General features: G+C 44.5%; 1 protein-coding gene across 4 annotated transcripts in view; it reads right to left on the bottom strand.

The window, feature by feature from the left end:
- The window catches only part of ADGRL3 (adhesion G protein-coupled receptor L3), a 401,888-nt gene extending 379,086 nt beyond the window's left edge, over positions 1-22,802 (bottom strand). For 3 of the 4 annotated variants that reach the window (XM_030449717.1, XM_030449722.1, XM_030449719.1), the window contains exon 1: positions 21,776-22,478. The gene's annotated coding sequence lies outside the window, so the exon portion shown is untranslated. Of the gene's footprint in view, positions 1-21,775 lie in introns of all 4 variants that reach the window. The other variant, XM_030449718.1, reaches the window with a different exon arrangement.
- Between the last annotated feature and the right edge of the window lie 1,089 nt (positions 22,803-23,891).

Below are 23,891 nucleotides of genomic sequence, written 5' to 3'. Positions count from 1 at the left end.
GTCTGAGGAACCCATTGCAGCCACTCAGGACTGGTGCTGGTGCCACTCCCTCCCAGGCATTTGCTTGTGATGCATCCTTGTAGACTCCATGCAGAGCTGTGCATTGCAGTAAGACTCTGCTCAATGTACTTTTCAATATTTTTCCTATTACATTTAAGTACAAACACATGCAATTCACCTTAAAGGGGACAATAAAAATCCCCCAATACTTTTTTGCACTGTTCCCTAGACTAAAAAAATGTAACAACCTCTGACAGCATAAATGAAAATGGAAATTGTCTTCCCAGCCAGTCTTAAAGGCCCCATTAACAATAATCTCAAGATTACATTAACTGCAACTTATTTACATCTGTGGCCAGCTGAGTAAAACCATCTTCACCCTGAGCTTGAACCAACCAAGTGCAGGTTCCAGGACAACCCTTGGATCTGTTTGAGTTCACCTTCCAGAAGCCATGCACAGCATTATCTGAGCTCTGCAGAGCAGATGAGGGAGGGCATCAGCCACAGGTAGGGTGCCATCAACCCAGAGTATTTATGCAATGAGAGATAAAGAAAATGAGGTGTGACCTGATGAACAAGGCCTTGCCACCAGCAGGTGCAGACACTCACTTCTTGTTTGTTTTTCTTCAGGGTACCTCCCTTACAGCTGGAACAGGATAATAAATTGAAGAATTCAGAACATTTCAAGGAGGATTAATGGTCACCCTGAACTCCAGCTTTTTTTTATTCCTCACTCTGAAATTAGACATGTTACTGAAAAACCTAAAACAAACCCAGAAACAAACAAACAAAAAAACTCATAACAAACACATGAAAAAAACCCAACAAAACAAAACACCAAAAAACCCCAAACTTTTGCAGCTGTATGGCATAAGAAGCACACTAGATCCTCTTTCTTTTTTTGACAGGTCAGAGCAGATTACTTGCTAATTACACCGAGGAAAATTCAAAGTGATTACAGCAGGCTCTTTCCTCTGGTTCAGAAGAGGCCAGAGCCACACATTTACATGACAAATAATCACACCTACATCTAGTGGTGGCTGCTTCAATAAAATAATTAAATAAAAAAAATAATTAAAAAAGGCCCCTAACATTTAGACTCGTGTCACTGAAGCATCTTTTTCCTTTTAAACGTGCTACCTTGTATCTGAACATAGTATCTGATGTTTCAGGCTGGTAGAAACTTCTTTCCTGCTGCTGACTGAAGGAAATCACATTACCGGCACTGAGACCCATCAGAAGTATTTTGAACTGAATATGTGAAATGTTTTTAACTGAGTTTAGATCAATAACTCCACTGCTGTGGTTAGTTTTATTGAATTGCACATCGGAATAATATCATTTCAATTACATTATAATGACAGGACTGCCCTCCACTCTGAGCTGGATTTATACATCTGGGAGGTGAGATGTACTGCTGCTTCATCTGACAGATCAGACACCATCACTTTTAATGCTGCTTTATTGATGACCACTGATGGTTCACACTGCTACTTATGTGCCATGCTCTCCCCTCAAAAGGCCAGCACCTGGGAAAGCCTTCACCTTTGGCAGTGTTTCTTCTTCCTTTTGGAAACGAGGCAGTGGAGGGAAGTTCAAATGCAATCATAAAAAGCCACCCAAACCAGCAAACTTGGAGTACCTAGGATCACTCCTGTCTGTTTTCACAGACACAAGCAGGGATTTGGGTGCTAGAAGATTGGGTTGGGGGGTGGTTATGCCCACAAACATTATTCATACATGCAAGAAAACAGCTAAATCTCCCTGGTGGCAATGCAAGAGGCAGCAACCTGTCATCTGCTATAAGCATGGGAATTTTTTTTACCTGTAATCATTCAGCATTAAAGTAGGAGGGGAAAAATACTTTGCATTTGATGCTCATTTCTGTGTTTCCTCCCCAGTTTTTTACACTTTATTTACTTTATTTATTTTACTTTATTTACTTTATTTCCTAGCTTCACACACATAACAGTCTTCTTTCTTGCCCTGCTTTTCTCTAATAGACTTTAAAACCACAAAGAAGAGGCAACCAGAAACAGTTTGTCACTCTAATACAGCACTTGTCAGTGATGATTTTCAGAGCACCTGACAAAGGTAGTCACAATCATCAACCTCATTTCAAAGGGGTTTGGGTGCAGTCAGGAAACCAAAACAGAAAGGAAGGACACAAGCCAGGAATAGGATCCTGCTTTTCTATCCAGCCTTGGGAACAGCATTAACTCAGTTTGTACTACAGCATTATGGACATTACTGTAGATGTGCTGTGCAGAAGGCTCCTTTTTTCCTGCCAGCCCCAGAACTGCAACCTCTAAACCTCCATTCCTAAGCTGCCCATCATCAAGTAGCTATTCCATTACTTCCTGTGCCTGGGTCCCTTTGGATACCCCTGACCTATGAGAAATTCACTCCCTCTTGCTTCCTCCCTTGCTCACACAAAACCTCACTGCTGCAAACGGGAGCATACAGTCAGTGTACATTTCTTCTTCAAATTCATCTCAAGTGGGACCCTAGGAGCCCCAAAACTCACCTGCTTCAGTTAAGTCTCCTCTGCTCCCAAAGTACTGTTCCCAGAGACACCAGTGTCCACACACGCTGCTGCTGTGAACTCTGCCAAAAATCTCTTACCACTTTGCAGCCTTCTATTTAAGAGCACCAGAGTATTACAAACAGAGATGGGAAATCCTGTCAGGCCACCAAAACTTAGGGTTCAGCTGGCAGAACACATAATTTTCCTATCAGCAATTGATCTGCTAGGCTTCATGCCTTGATCATGATACTTGTGGGTTTCACTTTTCCAGAAAAAACACTACAAGTATGCAGCAAAGTGCCAAGTTACACCACTACCTATAATTTGACTCTCCTTGCTGCCAAGCTGAGCCTGGGTCTTTCTCTATGCCTTCAAATGCTAATTACAGCTCAACACACATGCTAATCCTGACATCTGCTAGTTAAAAGATCGCATTTTCTGCAGAGTCAGCAGTGCTATTAAAAGGAAACCATTAATCAGTTTAAAATAAATTAAAAGAAAAAGAAAAATCAACGTTAACAAAGCAGGAATTCCAGTCCTAGGTTGAACTAATACTGAAGTGCAAAATGGCAGTACTGGAGAGCAAGTGTCAGTACCTTCTTTGAGGTAAATCAGTAAAATCAGTAAAACCGTGATTTTTCAGCACTGTGATTTCTCATTTCTCAGTAATTGTCCCCTTTCCCTCTCATTCTTTCTTTAATCCCTGCTTCTCTATAATCACAGCACCTCTGAAACTGAAGACCAGCCCTAGCCAACACCTCAAGCTATAACCAAATCCAGACACGTAAATCTAAATAGCAAAGATATCCCTCTTCAGTTTAACAGAAGCTCCCCAGATCCCCCATTCCTACCCCAAATCCTGTAGCTTTACATTCTGTCCTGGTCCTTTTTTTCCTTTGAGGGATTACCAGCTGCCTAGCACCTCCACTCATGGATTCTGGAAGAGCCCCCCTGTAGGACAGCTTCAGTCTCCCCATACAAGGAGCTGCCACCTCCCAGACTCTGCTTGCTGGGTTTCTCACTGAGTTTCTGCAATGCTTGGGAACCATGGCACAAGTGCTCCACAAATGCAGCACTTCTGACCTGACAAGGGTATCCTTCAGCTGGGGAGTCTGCTCCACCTCTCCCAGGAAAGGTGAGTGCTGCCCACGTAGGTATTTCTGTTCTTCCAGCAACTTTTGTCTTTCTCCCTGGATATTTCTGGCCACCAAACACCAATGCCTTGGGTTAGGCACTCAGCAGTTCTTACTATGTCAGCTGCTCCATTCTGCAGAAACATATTTGCATTTCTGGGTGAAGGAAAAGATGGAGGTCTTGAAGAAGTTCTGTCTTCATTTACATCCACTCCACAGACACTGAGAAGGTGGGTCAGTAGCTCCTGAAAGTCCACACAAGTTCCAAAAAGACAAATCCAGCCAGTGTGATAAGAAAGATCATTTCCCACCACAACACATCCAGAAGGTCAGTATGTGCTGCACAGGGGTTTTTTACCTGGCCTTTATCAGAGACAGGACTCCAGTGGCCAAGGAAATGAGAATAAACTGGTAGTAACTGGAGATTCTGAGGAGATGAATAGAAGGTGCAAACCCCAATGGAATCTCAAAAGCAACAGCTCCTAAGAAGCCACTTTTTTATGTTTACTATGTAAACACGAGGCACACGAAGTTGCCTCAAAAACAAATCAGCTTGTCTTAGCGGGGCAACACTCCTACAACCTCCCAAAAGAAAGAAACAATCCCAGCAAAATAGAAAAGGCCCATGAGCAACAGCAGCTTCCAAGCCAGCACTGAGCCAGCAGCAAAATAAAGCTCTTTAGCACTAGCATGCTGCCGTTTAAAATTTATTTAAAATAGCCTGCACCTATTGATTTTCTGTAGTATTAAGGGAAAGAAAAAAAGAGCCCTTTCAATTTGCTATGCCAGCTAATATTTGTATTTATAAGGAAACCACAAATCAAGTTTAACCGCTTTTTTAGCAATGCTAATATGAAAATGCTCTTTTGATGTAAGGTGCCAAAGGTTTCTTTCCTTCAGCTTCTCAGTTACATGTTACTTGGCACTTCAAAATTTCCTCTCTCGGGAAGTTTCACACTGTAATAGATCTGTGGCTAATAATACATCGTAGCCAGTTATACATTACTGATGTTAACAAAACGTCTAACAAAGTTACCGGTATCATTCTGCACCGCAGAAGCTGTACTGCCAACTCTGACTTAAATAGGCAATTCAATCCAGCAAAAAAAAAAAAAAAATCTTAAACTATTAACAGAACTATGACATTCCTGTATGCAAATAGATGTGTGTTAAATGTGTATTTCAGTGGTCTAAAAGTCTGCGTGCTTACTGCACTCATCAATCTGTGCTGTGACAAGATGAGAAAGAAATGGTGACAATTCAGGTTTGTTATTACTTTGGCCTGTAAAGAATGCATATGATTTGTTAGCAAAGAGGTCAGCAGCTTTCACAGGTTTTGAAGCAAATCATTTGAGACCTCTCCTCCTCTGGTAATCATATTGAGCAAGAGGTTGGAAACTGACAGCCTGACACGGGGCACACCAACCTGTACAAACTATTAAATAAGGTTTCTTTCCTGCAAAAACACTTTTAAAGGTGGAAAAGGAATATCTGATAAAATATTAATCTCATTGATCGTTCTCTGAAAAAAACCAGAACTGTTACAACCCAATTGCAGAGTATATGGAATATCATGACTTCTAAACATCTCCTAAAAATTAGTATGCTGGAGCTTTTTAGTAAAGAAGGCCAAAAAAAACCATCCCAAACAACTCAGTGCCAAGCTTTTTTGGCTTCTGAAATCTAACCAAGTATTTCCTGTGATAAGGACAGGACAAGAACAGGACATGGAAATCCAAGCAGTCAATAGCCCCTAATTTCTACCCTCCCACCCCCCAGCAGAGAGAATTACTCTGTTATACTGACAAACACCATACTAATGCTGCCTCAGTGAAAGCACCCAGTGAACTCAGGCAGGCAATGAGACACAAGGCATCATTTTCCAGTCTGAAATAGAACTTACTAACTTATTGCCTACTCCTTTTTTTTTCCTTTTCTCCCTCCCCCCAGCCTCCACAATTCTCTATGAAAAAACCCCCAAACATTACAGCAAAGGAGAAGTGTCAATGCAGCTGTTCCTAATGTCACAGCACTGCTTCCATCTAACACAGAAATGGTGCCCATGGAGTCAGAACTCACCAACCCCACCAGCAACTGGTGCCAGCACGCTGAGCTCTCAGCATTTGAGGTGCAAGTTTATTTCAGAATTAAACCCAGCAAAGTCTGCTCTCAACTGCAAGGGAGAATTTAAGCCCCATTAGCACATCTGCCTAAATGCTTTCTTGAATAAAGACTCTGCACATTCACATCTCTTCTTGCTATCATTTCTCTCTGGGCAATCACTAAATCACATAGGATCTAATGACCTCATTAAAACATTTCTAAATGCTTACAGCATTTGTGATGTCAGCTTTCAATACAACTAATGGCAAATGAAGGTTAATAACTGTTAATTATCCCCCTTTTTAGATTTTGTTTTTCAACTACGGATTGAAAATATGAATAAAAAGCATCTCTGCAAGTAAAGAGCAAGCACATATGCCATTCCTGCACACTGTAAAATACTATCACAAGTAAAACATAAGCTATAAAGGCCAAGCATTAAAAATATTCAAGGTATTCCAGCAGTTCAAATCTTAGACACTGCACATACTTAGAATTTCAACTTCTAAGAGAAGAGCCACCAGTAGAAAAAGCTATCAAGATACTGCCTTAATCTATAGAAATCAGATGTCTTGGTAAGGTATTTATTGAAGTAAATAAATAAATCCTCTAGTTTGTCATTGCTTTATAAACCAGCTGCTTTTTTGCTATGACTGCCCTCTCACCTACGTGTGCCTCACTTGTACTTTGACATACTTTCTACACCAACCAAACAGAAAGGCCTGGTGATAATGCAGTGCCTCCATACTCCTTTGCTGTGCTGGGTCAGTATAGTTAGGGGATAATGATGACCTGAAATTAAGCATCTGATGCACTGATAGATCCCCAGCAACTGAAGCAAATCAACAGGAATACTCTGTGACCAGACACAAACAAATCGTTAAAAATGCTCTAAATCTGTGAGAGATCATTGTAATGAAGCACTCACACAGTTCCATAAACCTCTGGCAGTCATAAACAAACTTCATAATCAATGTCTTGAAGCAGAATTACCAAGTCTAAGGGTTCCAAGTTAACACTGAAATAACATTCTTAATCCCATGAATCAGAACCGGTCGTCTCCAGAAAAGGAGACTAAAATTTCCAAGAAATATTAGTTATTTATTATTTATTTTTAGGCAATGACTCATGAGCATCCTTTATCAGATTTAACCCCATGTGGCTTCCCTTCAATTTTTTAATCTGATTTGACAATTATGACTGTAAAGCACAAATTGAATTCATAAGGCACAATGAAGTAAACACTCAGTGGTATCTGCTTTGTTTCCACTCTTCATGTAAAGCTTGTTCAGAAGTTGTTTTAAAATGCTCCTTCATCACTAGCTGACATTCTGTATTTAAATACTTCCAAGAGCTCACCTTTTATTTTGAGAAAGTAACATATGCCATTGAAGAACAAAGACATTTTCTCCAAGTCCTAAGTAAGGGCAAAAAGTCACCCAAAACATGACATCACAGAAATTAGACCAGCTCTTAACAAAAAAACCCAACATCACAACAGAGCCACCAATGTGTTTCTACTACAGTACAGCCCTAAAAATCCCCACGCCTCCATCCAATCCCAAACGAAGGGCTGTTCAAGGATTCAGTCATCTCCTTAATAAAACTAAAAGCAACAGTGCAGAGAAGAAACCAGCACCATATTATTAGGAGCAGTGTGAGTGAATTTAGTGCCATCTAACTGCAGCATTGGTGGCTTCAGACATGTGCTGTGCATATCTACATCTGCTGGTAAGGTGCAGGACACCAATTGCTCCTCTGCCTTTTTCCAAAGTCCTGTGCAAGTTGGAAAATGAGTTTGAGGTTCAATTCTGTCCTCTTTTATTGGACTACATTTAGAAGCAGTGTGAAGAAGGAGAGCAGAACACATCCTGTTGGTAACTTATCATGTATGTATATACACACAAACATACATCTGTATGTACAGATTCAGGAATAGATATGTACACACATTCCTACACACACACACACACGTGTAATATATATATCTGCACTATGCATTTGCTATGTTCAGTGTTCCTTAGAGCAAGAGCCCTGTCCTGCACACTGGGCACTGACCTTCAGAGCACTACAGCTGCAAACAGGAAAGCTGGGAGTGCCAGCTTCAGAAAACCTCATACACATTTTGGGCAGCTTTGCACTCCCCACACTGTCCCAAAGCTTGTGCTACTACCACACAGCTATACAAAAATCAGCTGTAAACCAGCCAGGAAAACAATCCCAGGAAAAAAAAAAACAAAACAAAAGCAAACCACACCACAGAAAGAACTGGCAAAACGAAAGACCTTGATTTGGAGGTGGAGGAGAAGCAGCTAAAAGTTGCAATGGAACATTTGTCCATCCTGGAGCTCTTGGAGACCCAAGAAAGTAGACATTTTTATTTTACTTTATTTTTTTTCTTACATGACTAGCAAGACTTAGGCACACTGTGTTCTTGGGATCTAGCTTCTTTAGAGAAACCATCAATTTGCCAGGGATCAGGAGTTTAGGGAAAAATAAGGAATAAAACAGAAGGGACAAAAGCATGCAATGGGAGTCCCACTGTGAACAAAGAGGACTGCACAAAAACTAATAGGAGGGATCACCCATATCCCACCATGCTTGCATTTATTTTTCTGAGGTTTAAAATACATGCCTCACACCAAATTCTGCTCTTGCCACTCCTCCTTGGAGTAAGCAACAGCTCCTTGACAAGCTCCATGAAGACCAGGGGCCATTTCAGTTCCTGCCCATGTGCTTTCCACTGGATCAGCTTTGCTGCACCAGGCACCAGCAGTTCATACAGATCATACCTAACCTGGAAACACACTGTGAGCCAAGGAGTCACTGCTGGTGTGGGGTTCCCCTGCTCCACCTTAAGGTATCTGCAAGGGAAATGTTTCTAGCTGAGCTTGTCACCTTCCTTTGGAGGCAGTAAACAGAAATAAGCTTTTCAGGGTGCAACTTCCCTGGCCTATTTTAATGTCTAGATGAGAAGGAATGGAATCATGCCTCAGAAGTGTCTGCCTCTTTCCATTAGCTAGAATGCCAGTTTAAATTATTAGCTTACAGGTCTGTTCAGCCAGATAAAGGAAACCTGCCTCATCCTTTTGCCTTTAAAAAACAAACAAAAAAACCCTGCCACAATCCCAAAACCTACCCCCAAAACACCAGGAAAACCACACAGGCTAATCCCAGGGCAAAAGCGGGTTGCAGTACAAAATAAATAAAATTATAAAAATAACAATCAGCTAAATAAACAAGCCAGAATTATGCCTGTGTCCTGTGCACCCAGCTCAGCTCTGCAACAAAAGTCTGCTAACGAGCCTGTCAGCCATGCCAGGCTTCCTGCCAGCAGCCACCAAACCTGCCCAATGGATGCTCTGCAGCTGCAGCTCTGCACACTCTGGCCCAGAATGACCAGGCAGACAGCAGGAGAGAAAATACACACGAGCAGGGTTCAAGCATGATACACTTCTTGTGGGTAAGCTAATAAATAAAAGCTTTGTGTCTTTGATATGCAACATGAAACAGGTGTTATTTCTGGAACAGCAACAACTTCTCTGGCATCTCTGAAATTCACAGGTATGGGAACACCAGGACTGTAGTGAAGTCACTGTGCACAAATGCCACTTGCCACGGGAGTGTGCAAACATGGTTTTCCATCACTGCCACACACAGAGCTGTCTAGAGAGACAAGACATGAGGTGATAAAGGTCAGCACAGGGAGAGAAGAAAGTTCAGCAGATGGATCCTGTGGCACAAGGGGGTTAACCAGTGCCACACTGGTACAACTGAACTCAATACCTGCAGGCAATAGCCCTCTTATCATACATAAATAATAACCTGCAAGTTATTACTTGTAGGTGAAACAAAGTGACCAGAAGTTGCACTTCTTAAAGAAGCTTCTCTTTCCCACATATTTTAGCAATAGTACAACTTACCACTAAATTACCTTTCAAATGTGTCTCCCAGCTGAGCAAAGCAGATCTTTGCAAGCCTCTTCAAGCAGATTCACTCTTTGCTTTTACAGGAAAACTCTTATTCATGCTAACATGCAGGAAAATTCAAGTCCACAACACAGCTCTCAATTAGCAGCTATTTTTAATTAGCCAGCAACACTATATCCAAAGTCTGCATGAGCAGCAACTGGCCTGAACCAAAACACAGTTTTTGAGGAAAACAAAGTGAGCCAACACAAGAAAACCCCTGCTGGCCTTCATCCAAGCACGCAAACTAAGGGCCACTTCCAGACCACGTTGAAGATTTCCTAGCATTGCTCAAAGCCAAATTAATATGGAAAAAACAGATCCTTCTCAGTTTAAAAGCAAAAACTGACTCTTCACTGCATCCTTCTCTGACAAGCGCAGTGTAGAGATAAGGACAAGAAAATCATACCAGTATGAAAGGACATGAAACACAATTTTCCTTGGCCTGATATCCTAAAATGTAAATAAGATGGGCAAAATAAAAGGAAGGAAAAACTTTCCCTCCCTTCACAAGCTCTTTGCAGACAGAAAAGAGAGGCAACTACAAGGCTACCTGCTCATCCTCCTCCAGTGGCACACGCCAGTCTCTTTTGCCATCATGTAACAGCACCTAGAGCTGAGCACCACAGCACAAACATTGCAAGGCCATGTCAAGATACCACGACATGATTAATTGGTGGCTCTCAGCATGTCTTCCCTGATGAAGTGTCTTGCCAGCTGCTGGAATCTCAGTACCGAGAGCACAGACCTGCATTGAACAAAGCAGTGCTCCTGCTCTTAGTTTACCTCACCCTTTTGATGACAGATGTCCTACTGCTTCATGTAAATAATTGCTCCATGTCACAGTGGCATCAGGAGACACACATAGATCATCTCCACATGCACAGGATGCCTGACGTAACGAGTCTGGAAATGGAGAAACTGGGAGAAAGAGAGTTGTCTCCCAGCTGGGCAGAGGCTGGGGTAGCAGGCATCAGCCCCTGCTTTGCTGGAGGAGCAGACACTGGTCAGGGCACAGAGAGATGCTCACTTCTCCCCTCAGTCAGCAGCACGTTAGGAAAGGGGCTGGAAATTGAACATAGTTACACAGCCACATTTGAACCTCATTGCTGCACACACACAAGTTTAACTGCATGGTTGAGATGCAGTTATTCCCTAGCATGACAAAAATTAGGTGTGCTAGGCAAAATTAGGCAAAAATAAACACGAATGGAAAGTAAGCAATATTATCAAGTGGCATAATTAGGATGCACAGCAGCAAGACACCTTGTTCTGTCTCCAGCATGGACACTTCTCCCTTCTCATAGGCTTTGTGTAATGCTTGGCCAGATGGGTTTCCTCCAGTCAGTCCTAGTTTGATGATGTTTGTAAGGAGAAACCTTCACTTCCTTGTGGAATTTGCACAGGATTAGTTTGTGCCACCAAAACCACTGGCACATGTGGGACCCTCAGCAGAAACTGCAGCCCCAAAGCACATACATCTGCACAAAGCCCTCAGAATTCCAGGTGGAGAAATGGAATGATAAAATACCTCTTGGTACAGGAGCAGCACTGTTCCATGCACCTTTGCACAGCATGCACCAGTCCAGCCAGCATCTGTGGCAAGCCATTTTTATTTTTTTTAACTTAAAAATACTGGTTTGCCTTTAGGAGAAACAGAATGCAAGCAAAAATGCTACCTCCATTTTTAAACAGTCACCCCCAAAATTCATCTGTGATGGATTGCTCTTCTCAGGAGTTTGAAAATATGGGAAATGATATAGGTCTGCAGTATTTACATGAAAAAAAAGATATTATACCAAGTTACCATCCTCAGTTCAGAAAGATATTACCAGGCTCAGCTCAGAAACCACTACATATGGAGCTACTTAGACCAAGTAGCTTCAGTAGAAGAGTAGATGTCAAGTAAACTTCAGTGAATTTTCCATCTTCATTTTCCTGACTGACTTCCAGTTTAAGCAGATCATAATGGGGCCATTACTTTTCCTAGAAGGCTGGGCTTTCATTTGCAAGTCTCATCTGCAGAAAGGATCATTTTTAAATGCTTGGGGGTTTTTTGAGGCTGGATGATAGCCTAGCTCCCACACAGATACCCAAATGAGCCATGGCCTGTCTGAACACCCCACTGAGCTCATGCCAGGTCCATGAATGCCTGTCACCCTTGCACAACCACCAAAGCAGTTCTAAACACAGCTCTCTCCTTGTCCTTACCCTTTGCTGCTGCCCATTTCCATCCTAGAGAGATGACTTCATGGCAGGCTGCTCCACCACCAAACCATCCCTGAGGACACCATCCAGGACACTCAAGAGAGCCATGCTTGCTCCCTTAGTTCCCTCTCTTAGTCTCACTGATTTGATGGGACTGTTATGAACCAAAGAACTCCTTGAGGGTATCAGCACTGACCCCAAGAGTCAACTTATATGCATCTCTGTTGCTTTGTTGCTTCTAGATTTGTTTGGTTTATTCTTTTTTTTTCTTTTTTTTTTTAATTATTTCCACATTATTTAAGCATTTTAAAAGCTTTAGCTAAAGAACAAGATTACTGATACAGATAGATATGTAGGTGCATCACTGGATATGCCAAACAATATGCCAACAGGGAAGTCCCAAAGCATGCAAAGCTTGACCCAAAAATAACTCTGGGTAGAATCAGAGCCTGATTCTGCAACACATGATAGTTTTCCTACACATACACCCCATTCTCACTCCTGTGCACTCACATTACCTTCTCCCCCAACCACATGCAACTCCCTCCAACAAGAAAAACCCAAAGCCCAAATCCCAAAGCACATTGTGCAGCTATCTCACTGTCACATCTATTATTCAAGAAACATCTCATTGAATAAATGTCTGTTCAGAAGCCCTAAACAAATTTCATTTCTGATCACCACTGTCTGCAGCCCAGCGGGCCATTTCACCAAGATAAGATCACACATTTAATCAAATGCTTCAAAAAAGAAATACACACTGAGTTTGCTTAATAACGTCAAATAATAAAAGTGCAGTGCTGGCAGCATACTAATTTTTACTGCTCTTTCTTCTTTGAGGGTTGTCTCAATAGTCAAGGTCAACCGTACATGGGATTTCTTCTAATTAGGTTTTCTGGTAAAAGCTAGACCTGCTTACTCTCACCACTCAGCCACGGTTTTCCCTAAAATGAAGACATCTCTCTTTCATTTTAAATTAAATCATTGCAGTATCCCACCCAAGTGTGACAGACAGAACTGCCTTACTCTGCTAATTCAATAGAGAACCTAAATGGAAGACAAGAAACAAACCTTTGTGGTCATGGAGAAACCACCCACACAAATGTCTACAGTAGAAAAGAAAAAATATTTACAGGGAAAAAACCATATGTGATTATCTGCTTATCCAGCTGCAACAGTTCTGTGCTTGACTACAGCCCAGCAGAGACCTGAGCTTGAAATTAGGAGTGAACTTGGCACCCCCAGGTCAGCATACACTTTGCCATATATTTTTTTGTAGTTAGAAGAGGTGAAACGAGATCAAAGAAACAGTATTATGTTACTACTACTGCAAAACATCTGTTACTACAGACCAGATTTCCATGATATTCTTCACTAATCTTCCTATTACTTCGGCTGTTAATTTTTATTTCAGTTGCCAGCTTTACCACGAAGACTACTGCTGGAGTAGGCTTTAACCCCAAATTACATTAACTTGGAGGAACCCTGCACCCCTGCTGTGCTCAAGCCCACAGCTTGAAAAGGGTCAAACAAGAGCTGGCATCCTCCCCATCCCAGCCTGGCCCACGGGTTATGCTAGGCTGCCCTTTGTGCACAAGGGATGAGGGAGCAATCGAGCGGAAAGGCATTGAAGAAGACAACCCTCCATCTGCTGCTCCCAAAGCTGGAGGAGACAAAGAGTGAGGCACCTCCTGAACACATTCCCCACCATATCCTGTTCTCCACGCCACCAACACCCCCACAGACAGTGCAGGGCTGCAAATTCTCCCCTCAAATGGGAAAATTACAACTTCTTTTCGGGGTAGAATAAGCAACTGCTTGAGTCTCCTGACCAGTACCTTTCTGCAGGTGCTTGATTTTCACCCAACACCTCAGCCCCGCTGCAAACACACACCTGTATTCCTCATTAAAACAAGGAGATGTGCACAGGGGTAATCCCCATGTCACATTGCAACCTTCCTTTGGAAACCTGAGTATGTTCCAGAGGTCCTCCCTGCTCCTGCGATGGAAATGCACTGCACAGGCTTCAGAAAGACTCACTGGTGACCCACTTAAAGAGATTTATAAATTGCATTACTATTGTAATTTCGGGTCGCTCATCAAAAGGTCAGAAGTGATCATGGCTCTGCAGCATAATCGCTGTGTTTCAGATACCTATCAGGATGAATTTTACACAAGGAGACACGCATAATGCTGGAGCTGCACCAAGTCAAGCAGTGACTGTAATATTATTGTCCTTCTCAAAATAAAATAAAAAAAAGGAGGGGGGGAAGGGAAGACACAGAGCCACACACCTGCACCCATTAAAGATAATCCAAAATGACATTTTCTTGAAGAGTCTGTGCTGTGGGAGTTGCGAGTGCAGTAGTCATATCACCATTTCCCTCAGAAGAAAGCAGGACATATGCATATTTCCCAATTGTTACAAGCCTTGATTTCAACATCCTAAATCCAAAGTAATAACATTTCATATCACACAGTTCCAACAAGGGTGAGCTGAGGCACAATTTCCAATATAGCAACCTGTGGTGTACTGGCAACAAGAATGGCTTTTCTCTGGATAAGCCATCTAGTACAGGCTCACAGACCAGTGCTGTGTACCTTCAGACAGCCTTAACATAAAAAGTCATTCAGGACAGAATCCAAAAGCCCTTTTTTTTTTTTTTTTTTTTTTACTGCAGAAAGAAAGGAGAGGTGGGGGCAGACAGCAAAAACACAAATTAAATGCTGCAAGAGAATACATAGCCAGAAGTGGCAAATAAAGGTTTGCATTACATCATGGCTATTTCTGGATACAAAATCTGCAGCTTGCATCTTGTTGGAAAAAAAGCAAAAAAGCCAAAAACCACCACAAACCTGTCCCCTTTGAAGTGAGTGATGGGAATTTGCACCATTTCAAAATGGCCATGTGTCAGTCAGTAAAACACATAAGGAGGCAGCATGAAAGAAAAGGAGTTAACACGATCCCTGAAATGCTCCTCAACGTTTTCCAACAGTAAAACTGATTCAAAGAAACGGCTACAATGGTGCTGCTTTTTTTATTTTTAACCCTTTTCCTGGTGGTCTTCGGGGAAAGAAAAAAAGAAAAAAAAATGAAAAAAGGAGGAAAAGGAGAAAAATGAAGAAAAAAAAAGAGAGAGCTATTGAAAATCTCCTTGCAGGGTCAGCTGTCACTGGAATGCATTTACGTATTCAGGGTACCCACCCATGCAGAACATCAAAACCTGGGCGCAGGTCCCTCCCTTATTCTCAGGGGCTTAATCCCAGGCCTGGCTTGTGAGAAGGTGCTGACCAGTGAGGCAACACAGTGCCTCTGCAGGGCTTGGCAGCAGCAGGACCCCCAACCAAACAGAACCCAGGGGTCACTTCTGATTAACACCTCCCTCTTCTTCCAGTGTCTTCAAACACAACACTCTGGCTACATTAAAAACACAAAACAAACCAGCAGTCAACAGATGTGCAGCTGCCAGTGCTAGGCTCTTCCAAGCTAAATTCCTCATCTCACCTAGATCAGACCAAAGTTAGCTAGCACACACCTCCAACACCCATGATGTCTTTGAAGGAAAAGGCTGACATCCTGAAGAAAGCTGCTAACAGCACAGTGAGGCTTCTCTTGTGTGCTCTGAGGGCAGTGAAAAACTCTCTCCTTAAGGCAGCCTTGGCACCAGCAGCTTCAGAATGGGAACAGGAAGATACAACAAAAAACCAAGAACCAGCACTAACTCTGATAAACCACGTGAGTGCTCAGCATATCTGGAAACGGAGTGGTTTCATTTCAGTGTTGGACTCCTAACTGAGCAGCTTAAATTTTAAAGATGCAGGCCTGTGCACAAGTTTTTTGTTCTTGTCCATCACTGCATTTACCTCTCAAGCACCCAAAAATAATCAGAAAATCAAGAGGGAGAAAAGTTTTTCAGGCAACAGGATTAAAAAAACTCAATGCCTCAGCACCATCATATCACAAACAAACCTATGTACATGCACACACAGACATATAGCATTGGATACACATGTTTTGGGTATAGGTGCAATTCTTAAGATAACTTTTTCAATCCCCTATGTTTGACCAAAATAAACCAAAACACATGGCTGTTCCTCAAAAAGAAATGTGTCTGCATAAAACAAAAGGATGCACTAAGACTGCATTAGTCAGAATGTTTCTATCCCTCTCATTTTAAATCCTGTCCATTCACTCACCATCCTCTCCTCTGTAACAAGATGGAGTGGGAAAGGGACTTAGTGCAAAAATGCACAGTGACTGCTACAAACTACTTAGTACAAAACTGCTTAAAGTCTTACCCAAAGGTGCCAGGGTTAGACCAGACCCCTTTTCAGAACAGGTACCTTTGCACAGGATTAAACAGAAGGGCAACTCACTACCACATTTTAAGCACCACCTCTACAAAAGCACAGATAGTTCTACTTCACTTTGCTTTAACTTTGCATTAACTGGCAGAAAACATTCCTGTTGCTCCTTTGTACTTATGGTGTTTCACTGAAGTTTTAGAAGTGCTTAGCTCCACAGGTGAAGTTTAAAATCCATGACCTTATCTGCTGTAAATCAAAGCAACTGCAATCAAGCCAGTGCAATTAGTAGCATCAAAGCTGTGACCCATTGTACTCAAAACATTGTGCATAATATTTCAAATCTGTTCCCTTGTCAGGCATCCCCTGCACTGAGCCAGAGTTGTGCTACAGACTGGTGAAGCATTAGGTTTGTAACCACTGCAGTAATTCCTATTTAATTGCTCATGTTGACTAAGGTGCTTAAAAAACAAAATAAAACAAAACAAAAACCACCCTGGTAGTGTGAGGCCATACATCATCTGTAAAAGTTGATTGCTATTAGGCATTTAAATGAAATATCCAACTTCATATTGCCCAGTTAGGAGAGTTTCCTAATGCTTGCTTGCCTCCCTCAGAATGGCATCTGTTCCATGACCCTTGCAACCGAAAGCTGTCAGCTCTGAAATGGAAGTGTCTTGATCTTCATTTTTCCACTGTTTTCATAAGCAGATTTCAGAAGTATGCAGAGATTTCAAGTCTTCACCTGCATACACACTTTTGTTCAGCCTGAAATGCCACCTCTAGCAAAGACATTGCAACACAATTGGAAACATGATGCTATAAAGTGGGAGAATGCTTTTGTAAAGATACCACAGTTGACTTTCTTCAGCATCTTCCCCTGGCAGGGAAGCTACTCCAACAACCACAGTGGGAACCCCACTGCAGGTGCAGCAATACCCCCCTGGATAGCAGTGGGCCTGAAGAAGCAGAGATGAAAACCTTAAAAAGAGAGGAAAAAAAGAAGGGAAGGATACAAAGAAAAAGGCCATTTAAAAATGGTTTAGTCCTCATTTCTCTGCCAAAGGAAAACAGGTTTCAGACAGGCTAGGAAAAAATGCTATGGTAAGCACTTCTTAGTAAGTAAAACAGTAGACCAGGACACAATTAAAGGAAAGTTTTTCTTGCCTGAAAAGACTGCCTTTCTACAGCTACAGATGCCTGGTGCAATGACTGATAAATGCACCTGCCTTACAGATAGAATCAGAGGGCTCTCTGAGAAGACTGCTGAAGGTAATGTTATGGTGTCAAGGTGTCCTCAGAGAAGTCATCTTAAAAATGAACACTTGACCTGCACCCAGTAGACACGTGGGTTTCAGACCGAGTGTTGCAGAGGTTACCTAGTGTGGAACATAAAGCAAGAACCACACCACAGGCTTGGAGGCTAAACACAGGCAATGGGATAACGTCCTAGAATCACATCACAGATCAGAGTAAGAGGTGGTTTCCTTGCCATTAAAGTAGCCAGGTGTCAAAAGCAGATATTTAAAAGCAAGCTCCTCCCTCCTTCTACTCCAGCAGCCTCCAGAGAGCTTCCACTGCCTGCAGGCACCAGGATGGTGTCAGGGACTGCTGGAGCATCTCAGCACCTACCAAAATGAGGACATTCACACACATCCCAAACAGGGACTGAAGAGCCTGATATGGAATGGTGGTGAGGATCTGACAAGGTAGGCATGACTCCAGAAGATGGCACAGAAGCCAGCACACCAGACTGCCCTGCCTGGGACAGTTAACATTCCTACAAATACCCCAGGGCAGAGTGACCTGTCACAAGTGACACATTTTCTGGCCCTCCATCCTGTCAACAGAGGAGAGCATTGCCCATAGCAGAGACTGAAGCATCTGTACACTCCAAGTACAGCATCATGGTGAATTTCCAGTATTCACATCCCTGCAGGAGAGCATGTACTGAAGGAGAAAAGGACCAGCAAGGTATAACAGGGAGTCCACATGGACTATGGTAAACACTTCTTCAAAACACCAGTGGTCACGAGTGTGCCCCACCCCAACAAGCAAGCAGCCCATCCTCAAAAGTGGCAGGAAAACACTTGGTTTTGCAGGACTGTCTTGGCCTCTCATTATTTCCCCAAGCAATCCATCAATATTGTGATGCCTAGCTCTCAGACCATCACCACTCCAAAACAGCAATATCTGAGTGGTTCTTCTAAACCTCGTGAGGTGCAAGAATGCTCTAAAGCATAAGAAGTTTTACCAAAATCACTCCAATCACAGCACTGGAGTGTCTCTACAGCCACCAAGCAATGTAATTAAAAGGGGAAAAGGAAAGGAATAAAACATTTAAATCATAAAAAGCCTTATGCCCATCCTCCATGTTTTATTTTTTCCCTGATCAGTTCTTGCTACCTGAATTCCATTTCTTTGATCAATTTTCATCCCACCCTGTACACTGTTTTGTGCATGAAATAGCTTCCTAGTCGATCTATACCAGTCCAAACACTGTTAGTATTAAAATCTGTAATTACAAATCACCCATTCCCAGGACCACTCCATTTACAATGACTTCACTCTGCTGTGCACATCTCACTTACTCATGGTGATGATGCATGCATTCACACTCTGGATGTGAAGCCCTGATGGCAGCATCAAAGCCCTCCAGCTGACATATTGACCAAAGCTGAGGATCATGCGTACACCTCTCCAGACCTGGCACTTCACCTGCCTCTAAATCTTTAATCATTTGTTTTTATAACAGCCCTGAGATGCTGGGCAGCATGCAAACACCTAGCTCATCACCAGCCAGCTCAAAGCATGTGCCTGCATCTTTACCTACAAACCTGCTTGCATTGCCCTGACACTCAGGAAAGGGGACCAGATTTATGTTTTTTTTTTCCACCAGCATGCAGGGCAATTTGTTTCTACTGTGAGAGGAAAAAAAAAAAAAAGTCTTTCCTGCAATTAACAGCAGGATAGGCAAGCCAAACACCTCCACCACATCACCCCCTGCGTCCCCATGGCATCCCAACCTGTGGGACCCACAGCCAAGCAATGCAGAAAACAAACGAAGGGGATCAACCTGGCAGCCCTTGGGGTTCAATTTCCTTGGCTGAAACACAAGCTGCTCCACCACCTCCAGAGGGGCACCAAGAAACCAAAAACCCAGCTCCTACTTGTGTCAAACAAAACATTCTAAGTAAGGACTTGCTAGCTTAAAACAATAAATACCATTAAAATCTCATTGCCCCACAGAGCAGGACTCGGTGTTTTCACTGTCATCAATCTGCACTGCCATTTACCTTGCTCTGGAATTAAATAGGAAATTAAACATATCCTCTCCTAACAGCCCCCAGAAGAAAAGGGAAAATTCACATTTTATTGAATAATAAAAATCATGCTCAGAAGCCAACACTAATTTCATAAAAATTTCTGTCCTTTTGCAAACAGACATACCAGAGATCTGTATCCACTTTATTTTTTACTGGCAGGTAATAAGACAACAGTCACTTTATAGTAAACCAGGCATAAATCAGGAAAAATACTCTTAAGGAGCTGAAACAGGAACAGCCTCAACCACAACAAAGGGCCCTGACTCCTGCCTTCTGAAAGGTGTTTGGTTTTTTTTACCTTTAGGAAAAAAACCAAACCCTGGTGTTACAGGAGAGCCCGAACCTGAACTTTGTGACCCAGCACAGGCATGGGTGGGCAGATTTTCTCTTTCCCCAGTCTGGTATTCTTAAGCAACATCTGCAGACTCTTTGGCAGCACCCTGTTTTAACCCACAGTCCCTGGTTTACCCCCATTAAAAAAAAAAAAAATCCTCCAAGGAAGGATTTTTTCCTAATGCCCACATTTAGGTTTTTTCCTAATAAATACACATATGAAGCCTGTTCATACCACAGACCCCTAGGAATTATGATAAATGAGCTCTACAAAGCACACACCTCTCAATACCAAGCAGGCAGCACTGGCTGTGCTCTTTGGGAGATGGCATTCCACAATGAAATTGGAACTCACTTATTTTTACCTCCAGGGAAGATTTTTTTTTTTTTTTTTTTTCGAGTCAGCTTTGAAAATCTTGATCCAACCCTCTGGAATTGTCAGTGCTATCATACAAAAAGAAACTTCAACTAGCAGCCTATCCAGCTGCCTTCCATCAAAACAAGGATAGCATTTTCACCCCCTTTTTTTTTCCTCCTCCTGCTTGTAGCAGCTAGATGCCTGGGAATCAGGACTGGAAGACTGCAAATGCTGCTACCTCCTAATAAGTGATCTGAGCAAGAAGGTAAATACAAGAGATATGGTTTGGTTTGGGTAAATGCTATAAGCACAAAACAACTCATTGCTATTGCTGTATTAACCACTGCAGAGAAGAATCAAACAGATCAGGAACAGAAGAGAAAGAGAGGCTCCTCTCCTACCTCACCATCCCTAATGCAAAACTAAACATCTACCTGTCTATATGGTAAACAGCAGGGGAAAAAAACACTTAAAAGTATTGGGGATGCTACATATGTTTCTGGACACAAGACTGGTGATCAAACCCAGCCCTTGAAACCAATGACTCCAGATATCCAGGGCACAGTTTGGGGCATGGCACCTACATCTTCACTACCAATAAAGGGCACCAGCTGGAGGTAAGCTCTGTAGACTGGGAAAGAGAAAAGGGCTGCTCCCTGGCTCACGGCAAGGAGCCATCACCAGCCTTACAACCATATTTCTAAGTTAAACAATCAAAAGATGATTGCAAGGGGAATGCAATTAAATAGTTAAGCAAAGAAATAAACCAAGAGTCCAGAAATTTTACAAAAGCATTTAAGGGAAAAAAAGAAAAAAAAAGCAATTTTCTTCTTCTAGCTATACATACCAGCCCTTATGAACAAAAATCCCTCTGATGAATGCCAGCCCTACACTGCTGGAGCCAGCAAAAGCAATCTCACAGGCAGGAGGTGGGAAGCTCTCAACATCTATGCAATGCATCTACCTGGACCATACAGTTCCCCCTATGGCTGCAAAGCAAGGGAAGCTTTTGCCTACCTGTAACCCACAGCAGCTGGGCTGGACACATACCTCTACCTTACCACCCCATAGCCACACACATGCCAGCCTCAACACATCCTCCCAATTCAAAAACCTCCCCACCTGTGCCTCAAGCCCTGCCTTCTGCTATTCAGAACAACAATTGCTCCTCGAGGCACCCTTGCAGCAATAAAATAGAAAGAGAGATCCACAAAGGGCTGGGCATGAGGATGGAGGGTACACATTAAACTCAGGAACTCCTCAGTGTAACACCAGAAAACCCAAGGGTCCAACGGGGTGCAGAAATACAGGAGAACCAGAACAAAACCCACCGGGTCTCCTCCATCTACTCACTGCCTTCACCACCCTAGTTATGCACGGCCAAACCCAGCTGGAGCCTACAAGGCATTTCCCAACTAACAGAATACCCCTTTGTCCCTACCGTCTGTCCGTCCTCCCTCCACCACCCCACCCCCGCCAGCACGCAGACCCCGAGAGACGCTTCCCCCCCTTACCTGGAGGATCCAGCCCCCCGAAGACCAAGTACCCTTATTACGAAATCAATCCAAGCGTGTGCCCAACGCAAGCGGGCAAGGGCGAGACTGACGGGCAGGCAAGGGGTGGTGAGCATCCATCCGCGGGGAGGTTTCTTACCCTTAGTCACCTCCGGCTCCCGAGATGCAAGTCCTCATCAGTCCCTCAACAACCTGCAGCAGGGAGCTGCTGCCACAATCCAGCCATTAAAACCACGGGTGGGGGTAAGAAGCAGACCAGTACCAAAGGCCCCAGCAAGGAGGAAAAGGGGGTGGGAGTAAGAAGCACGGAACGTCCCTCAAGGAAGGAGATTTTTAAAAAATAAATTTAAAAAACGAAAAAGGAGAAGAAAAACCAGAAAAAAACCCCCAAGATTAAGAAAGAGTCTCTCCTCTTCTGCCGTGTTCTGCTACACAGGCTCCCTCCCGGAGGACGGAGGGTGTGCGGGGATGGGGGAGGCGATCGCTCCCTCTTCTCCCCCGTCGTCACCGATCCCTCTGGACCAAAGCCCCGCTCCGATTTACCTCCTTCAGACGGGCAACTTCAGACCCAGGTGGTGTCTCCAGAGCAGGCACCACCGGTCAGACGATTCTTATGCGGCAGTCATTGCCTATGCTGCTGCTGCTGCTTCTGGGGAAGAACAGCCGCCGCCGAGGAGACCACCAGGAAAAAAAAAAAAAAAAAAAAAAGCCACACCAAAAATCCGGGACAGAAATCTTCCACCATCCCCCTTTTTCTCTTCCCCCTCCAGCACCAGCCGCTCTTTGCATCCGCTCCCCTGCCCGCGGCCCCTCGCTCCGCCGGGGGACACAAAGACGACGGCGCAGAGGGAGGCCGGTGGTCCTCAGCTCCCCGGGCTCCGCCGCCAGCACCCCGGGTCCTTCCTCCTCCTCCTCTTCCTCCTCCTCCCGCTGCGGAGACCGGGAGTCCGCCAGCCCCGGCGCGGGAGGGCGGCTCCGCGGGCGCGCCCCGCGCAGTGCCTAGCGGGCGCGGGGGGGCCCCATGGCCGCGGGCGGGCGGCCCCGCCGGCACTGCTGGGCTCGGTTCCGCTCGGCACAGCGCACACACACGCACGCAGACGGGGAGGGGCGGAGGCGCTCCGGGGCGGTGGGATCCGCAGCACCCGCGCCCGCCGCAGGGCCGTGAGCGGAGCCCGGTGAAGGGGTGGAGGAGGAGGAGGAGGAGGCGGCGGCAGCGGGCGGTGCTGCGCTGCTGCCCTGCCCGGCGGCGGCCGCACGGAGCCGGGCGGGCGGCGAGGCGAGGGGCGGGGGAGCGGCGAGAGCCCGGATCTGGGTTGCGCGGACGCGGGCTCCACCTAGCAGCCAGCCGGCACCGCACCGCCCGGCCCCGCCGGGGGCTCCTGCCGCCCCCCGGCCCGACACTGCGGGGCAACCATCCGTCCCACCGGGGGCCCTCGGCAGCCGCCGCCACGGGCTGCCCCACAGCCCCCTCCTCCCGAAAGAATTCCCCCGCCGCACAACTGCCCGCTCGGCACGGTGCTTCCCTCCCAGGCAGGTGGCTACCGGGCACGAAACCATTCCAGACTGGATTCCCGACACCGCGGTTGGCCGCTTGGGCTTTTGTTCCAAGCGAAGCAGCCAATTGCAACCTGCTTTTCCAGCACAGAACCGATACCTGCGTGCTTTTCACCTCTCGATTGGCCGCTCTGCCGATTGCTGCCTTCCTAGAAAGCAAACCACAACCTGCCTTTCTGGCACAGAACCATTCCCTGCCGCATTCCCCACCGCCCAGTTCCCTGCTCGCCCAAGCAGCCACTCCTGCTCCTCACAGACCCTATATCCCTGCTGCCAGCACCGGGATGGGGCTCAGGGCAGCCCCACAGCAGCCTGGGGGAGGGACACACACGGACTCCATCCCTGCCCTCGGGCTCCCAGGAGGGGGGAAATGTGAATCTCCTCATCCCCAGAAGGCCCAGGACATCCAAGTCAGGGGACAAGCAGACTACCTTTGTTTTAGCATTCTTTACATTAAAAGCTTGCAAGGGACCTCTGGAAATAATGGAGATTGACATGTGATAAATACTGTGCTCCCAGACCACACTGGCCATTTGCTTTTCATTTGGGAGAGAAGGACCTA

This window comes from Calypte anna, chromosome 4A, assembly GCF_003957555.1.
Source record: "Calypte anna isolate BGI_N300 chromosome 4A, bCalAnn1_v1.p, whole genome shotgun sequence".
Classification (NCBI taxonomy): Eukaryota; Metazoa; Chordata; class Aves; order Apodiformes; family Trochilidae; genus Calypte; species Calypte anna.
Note: the sequence above shows the minus strand (reverse complement) of the source record. Positions and strands in the feature narration are given on the sequence as shown.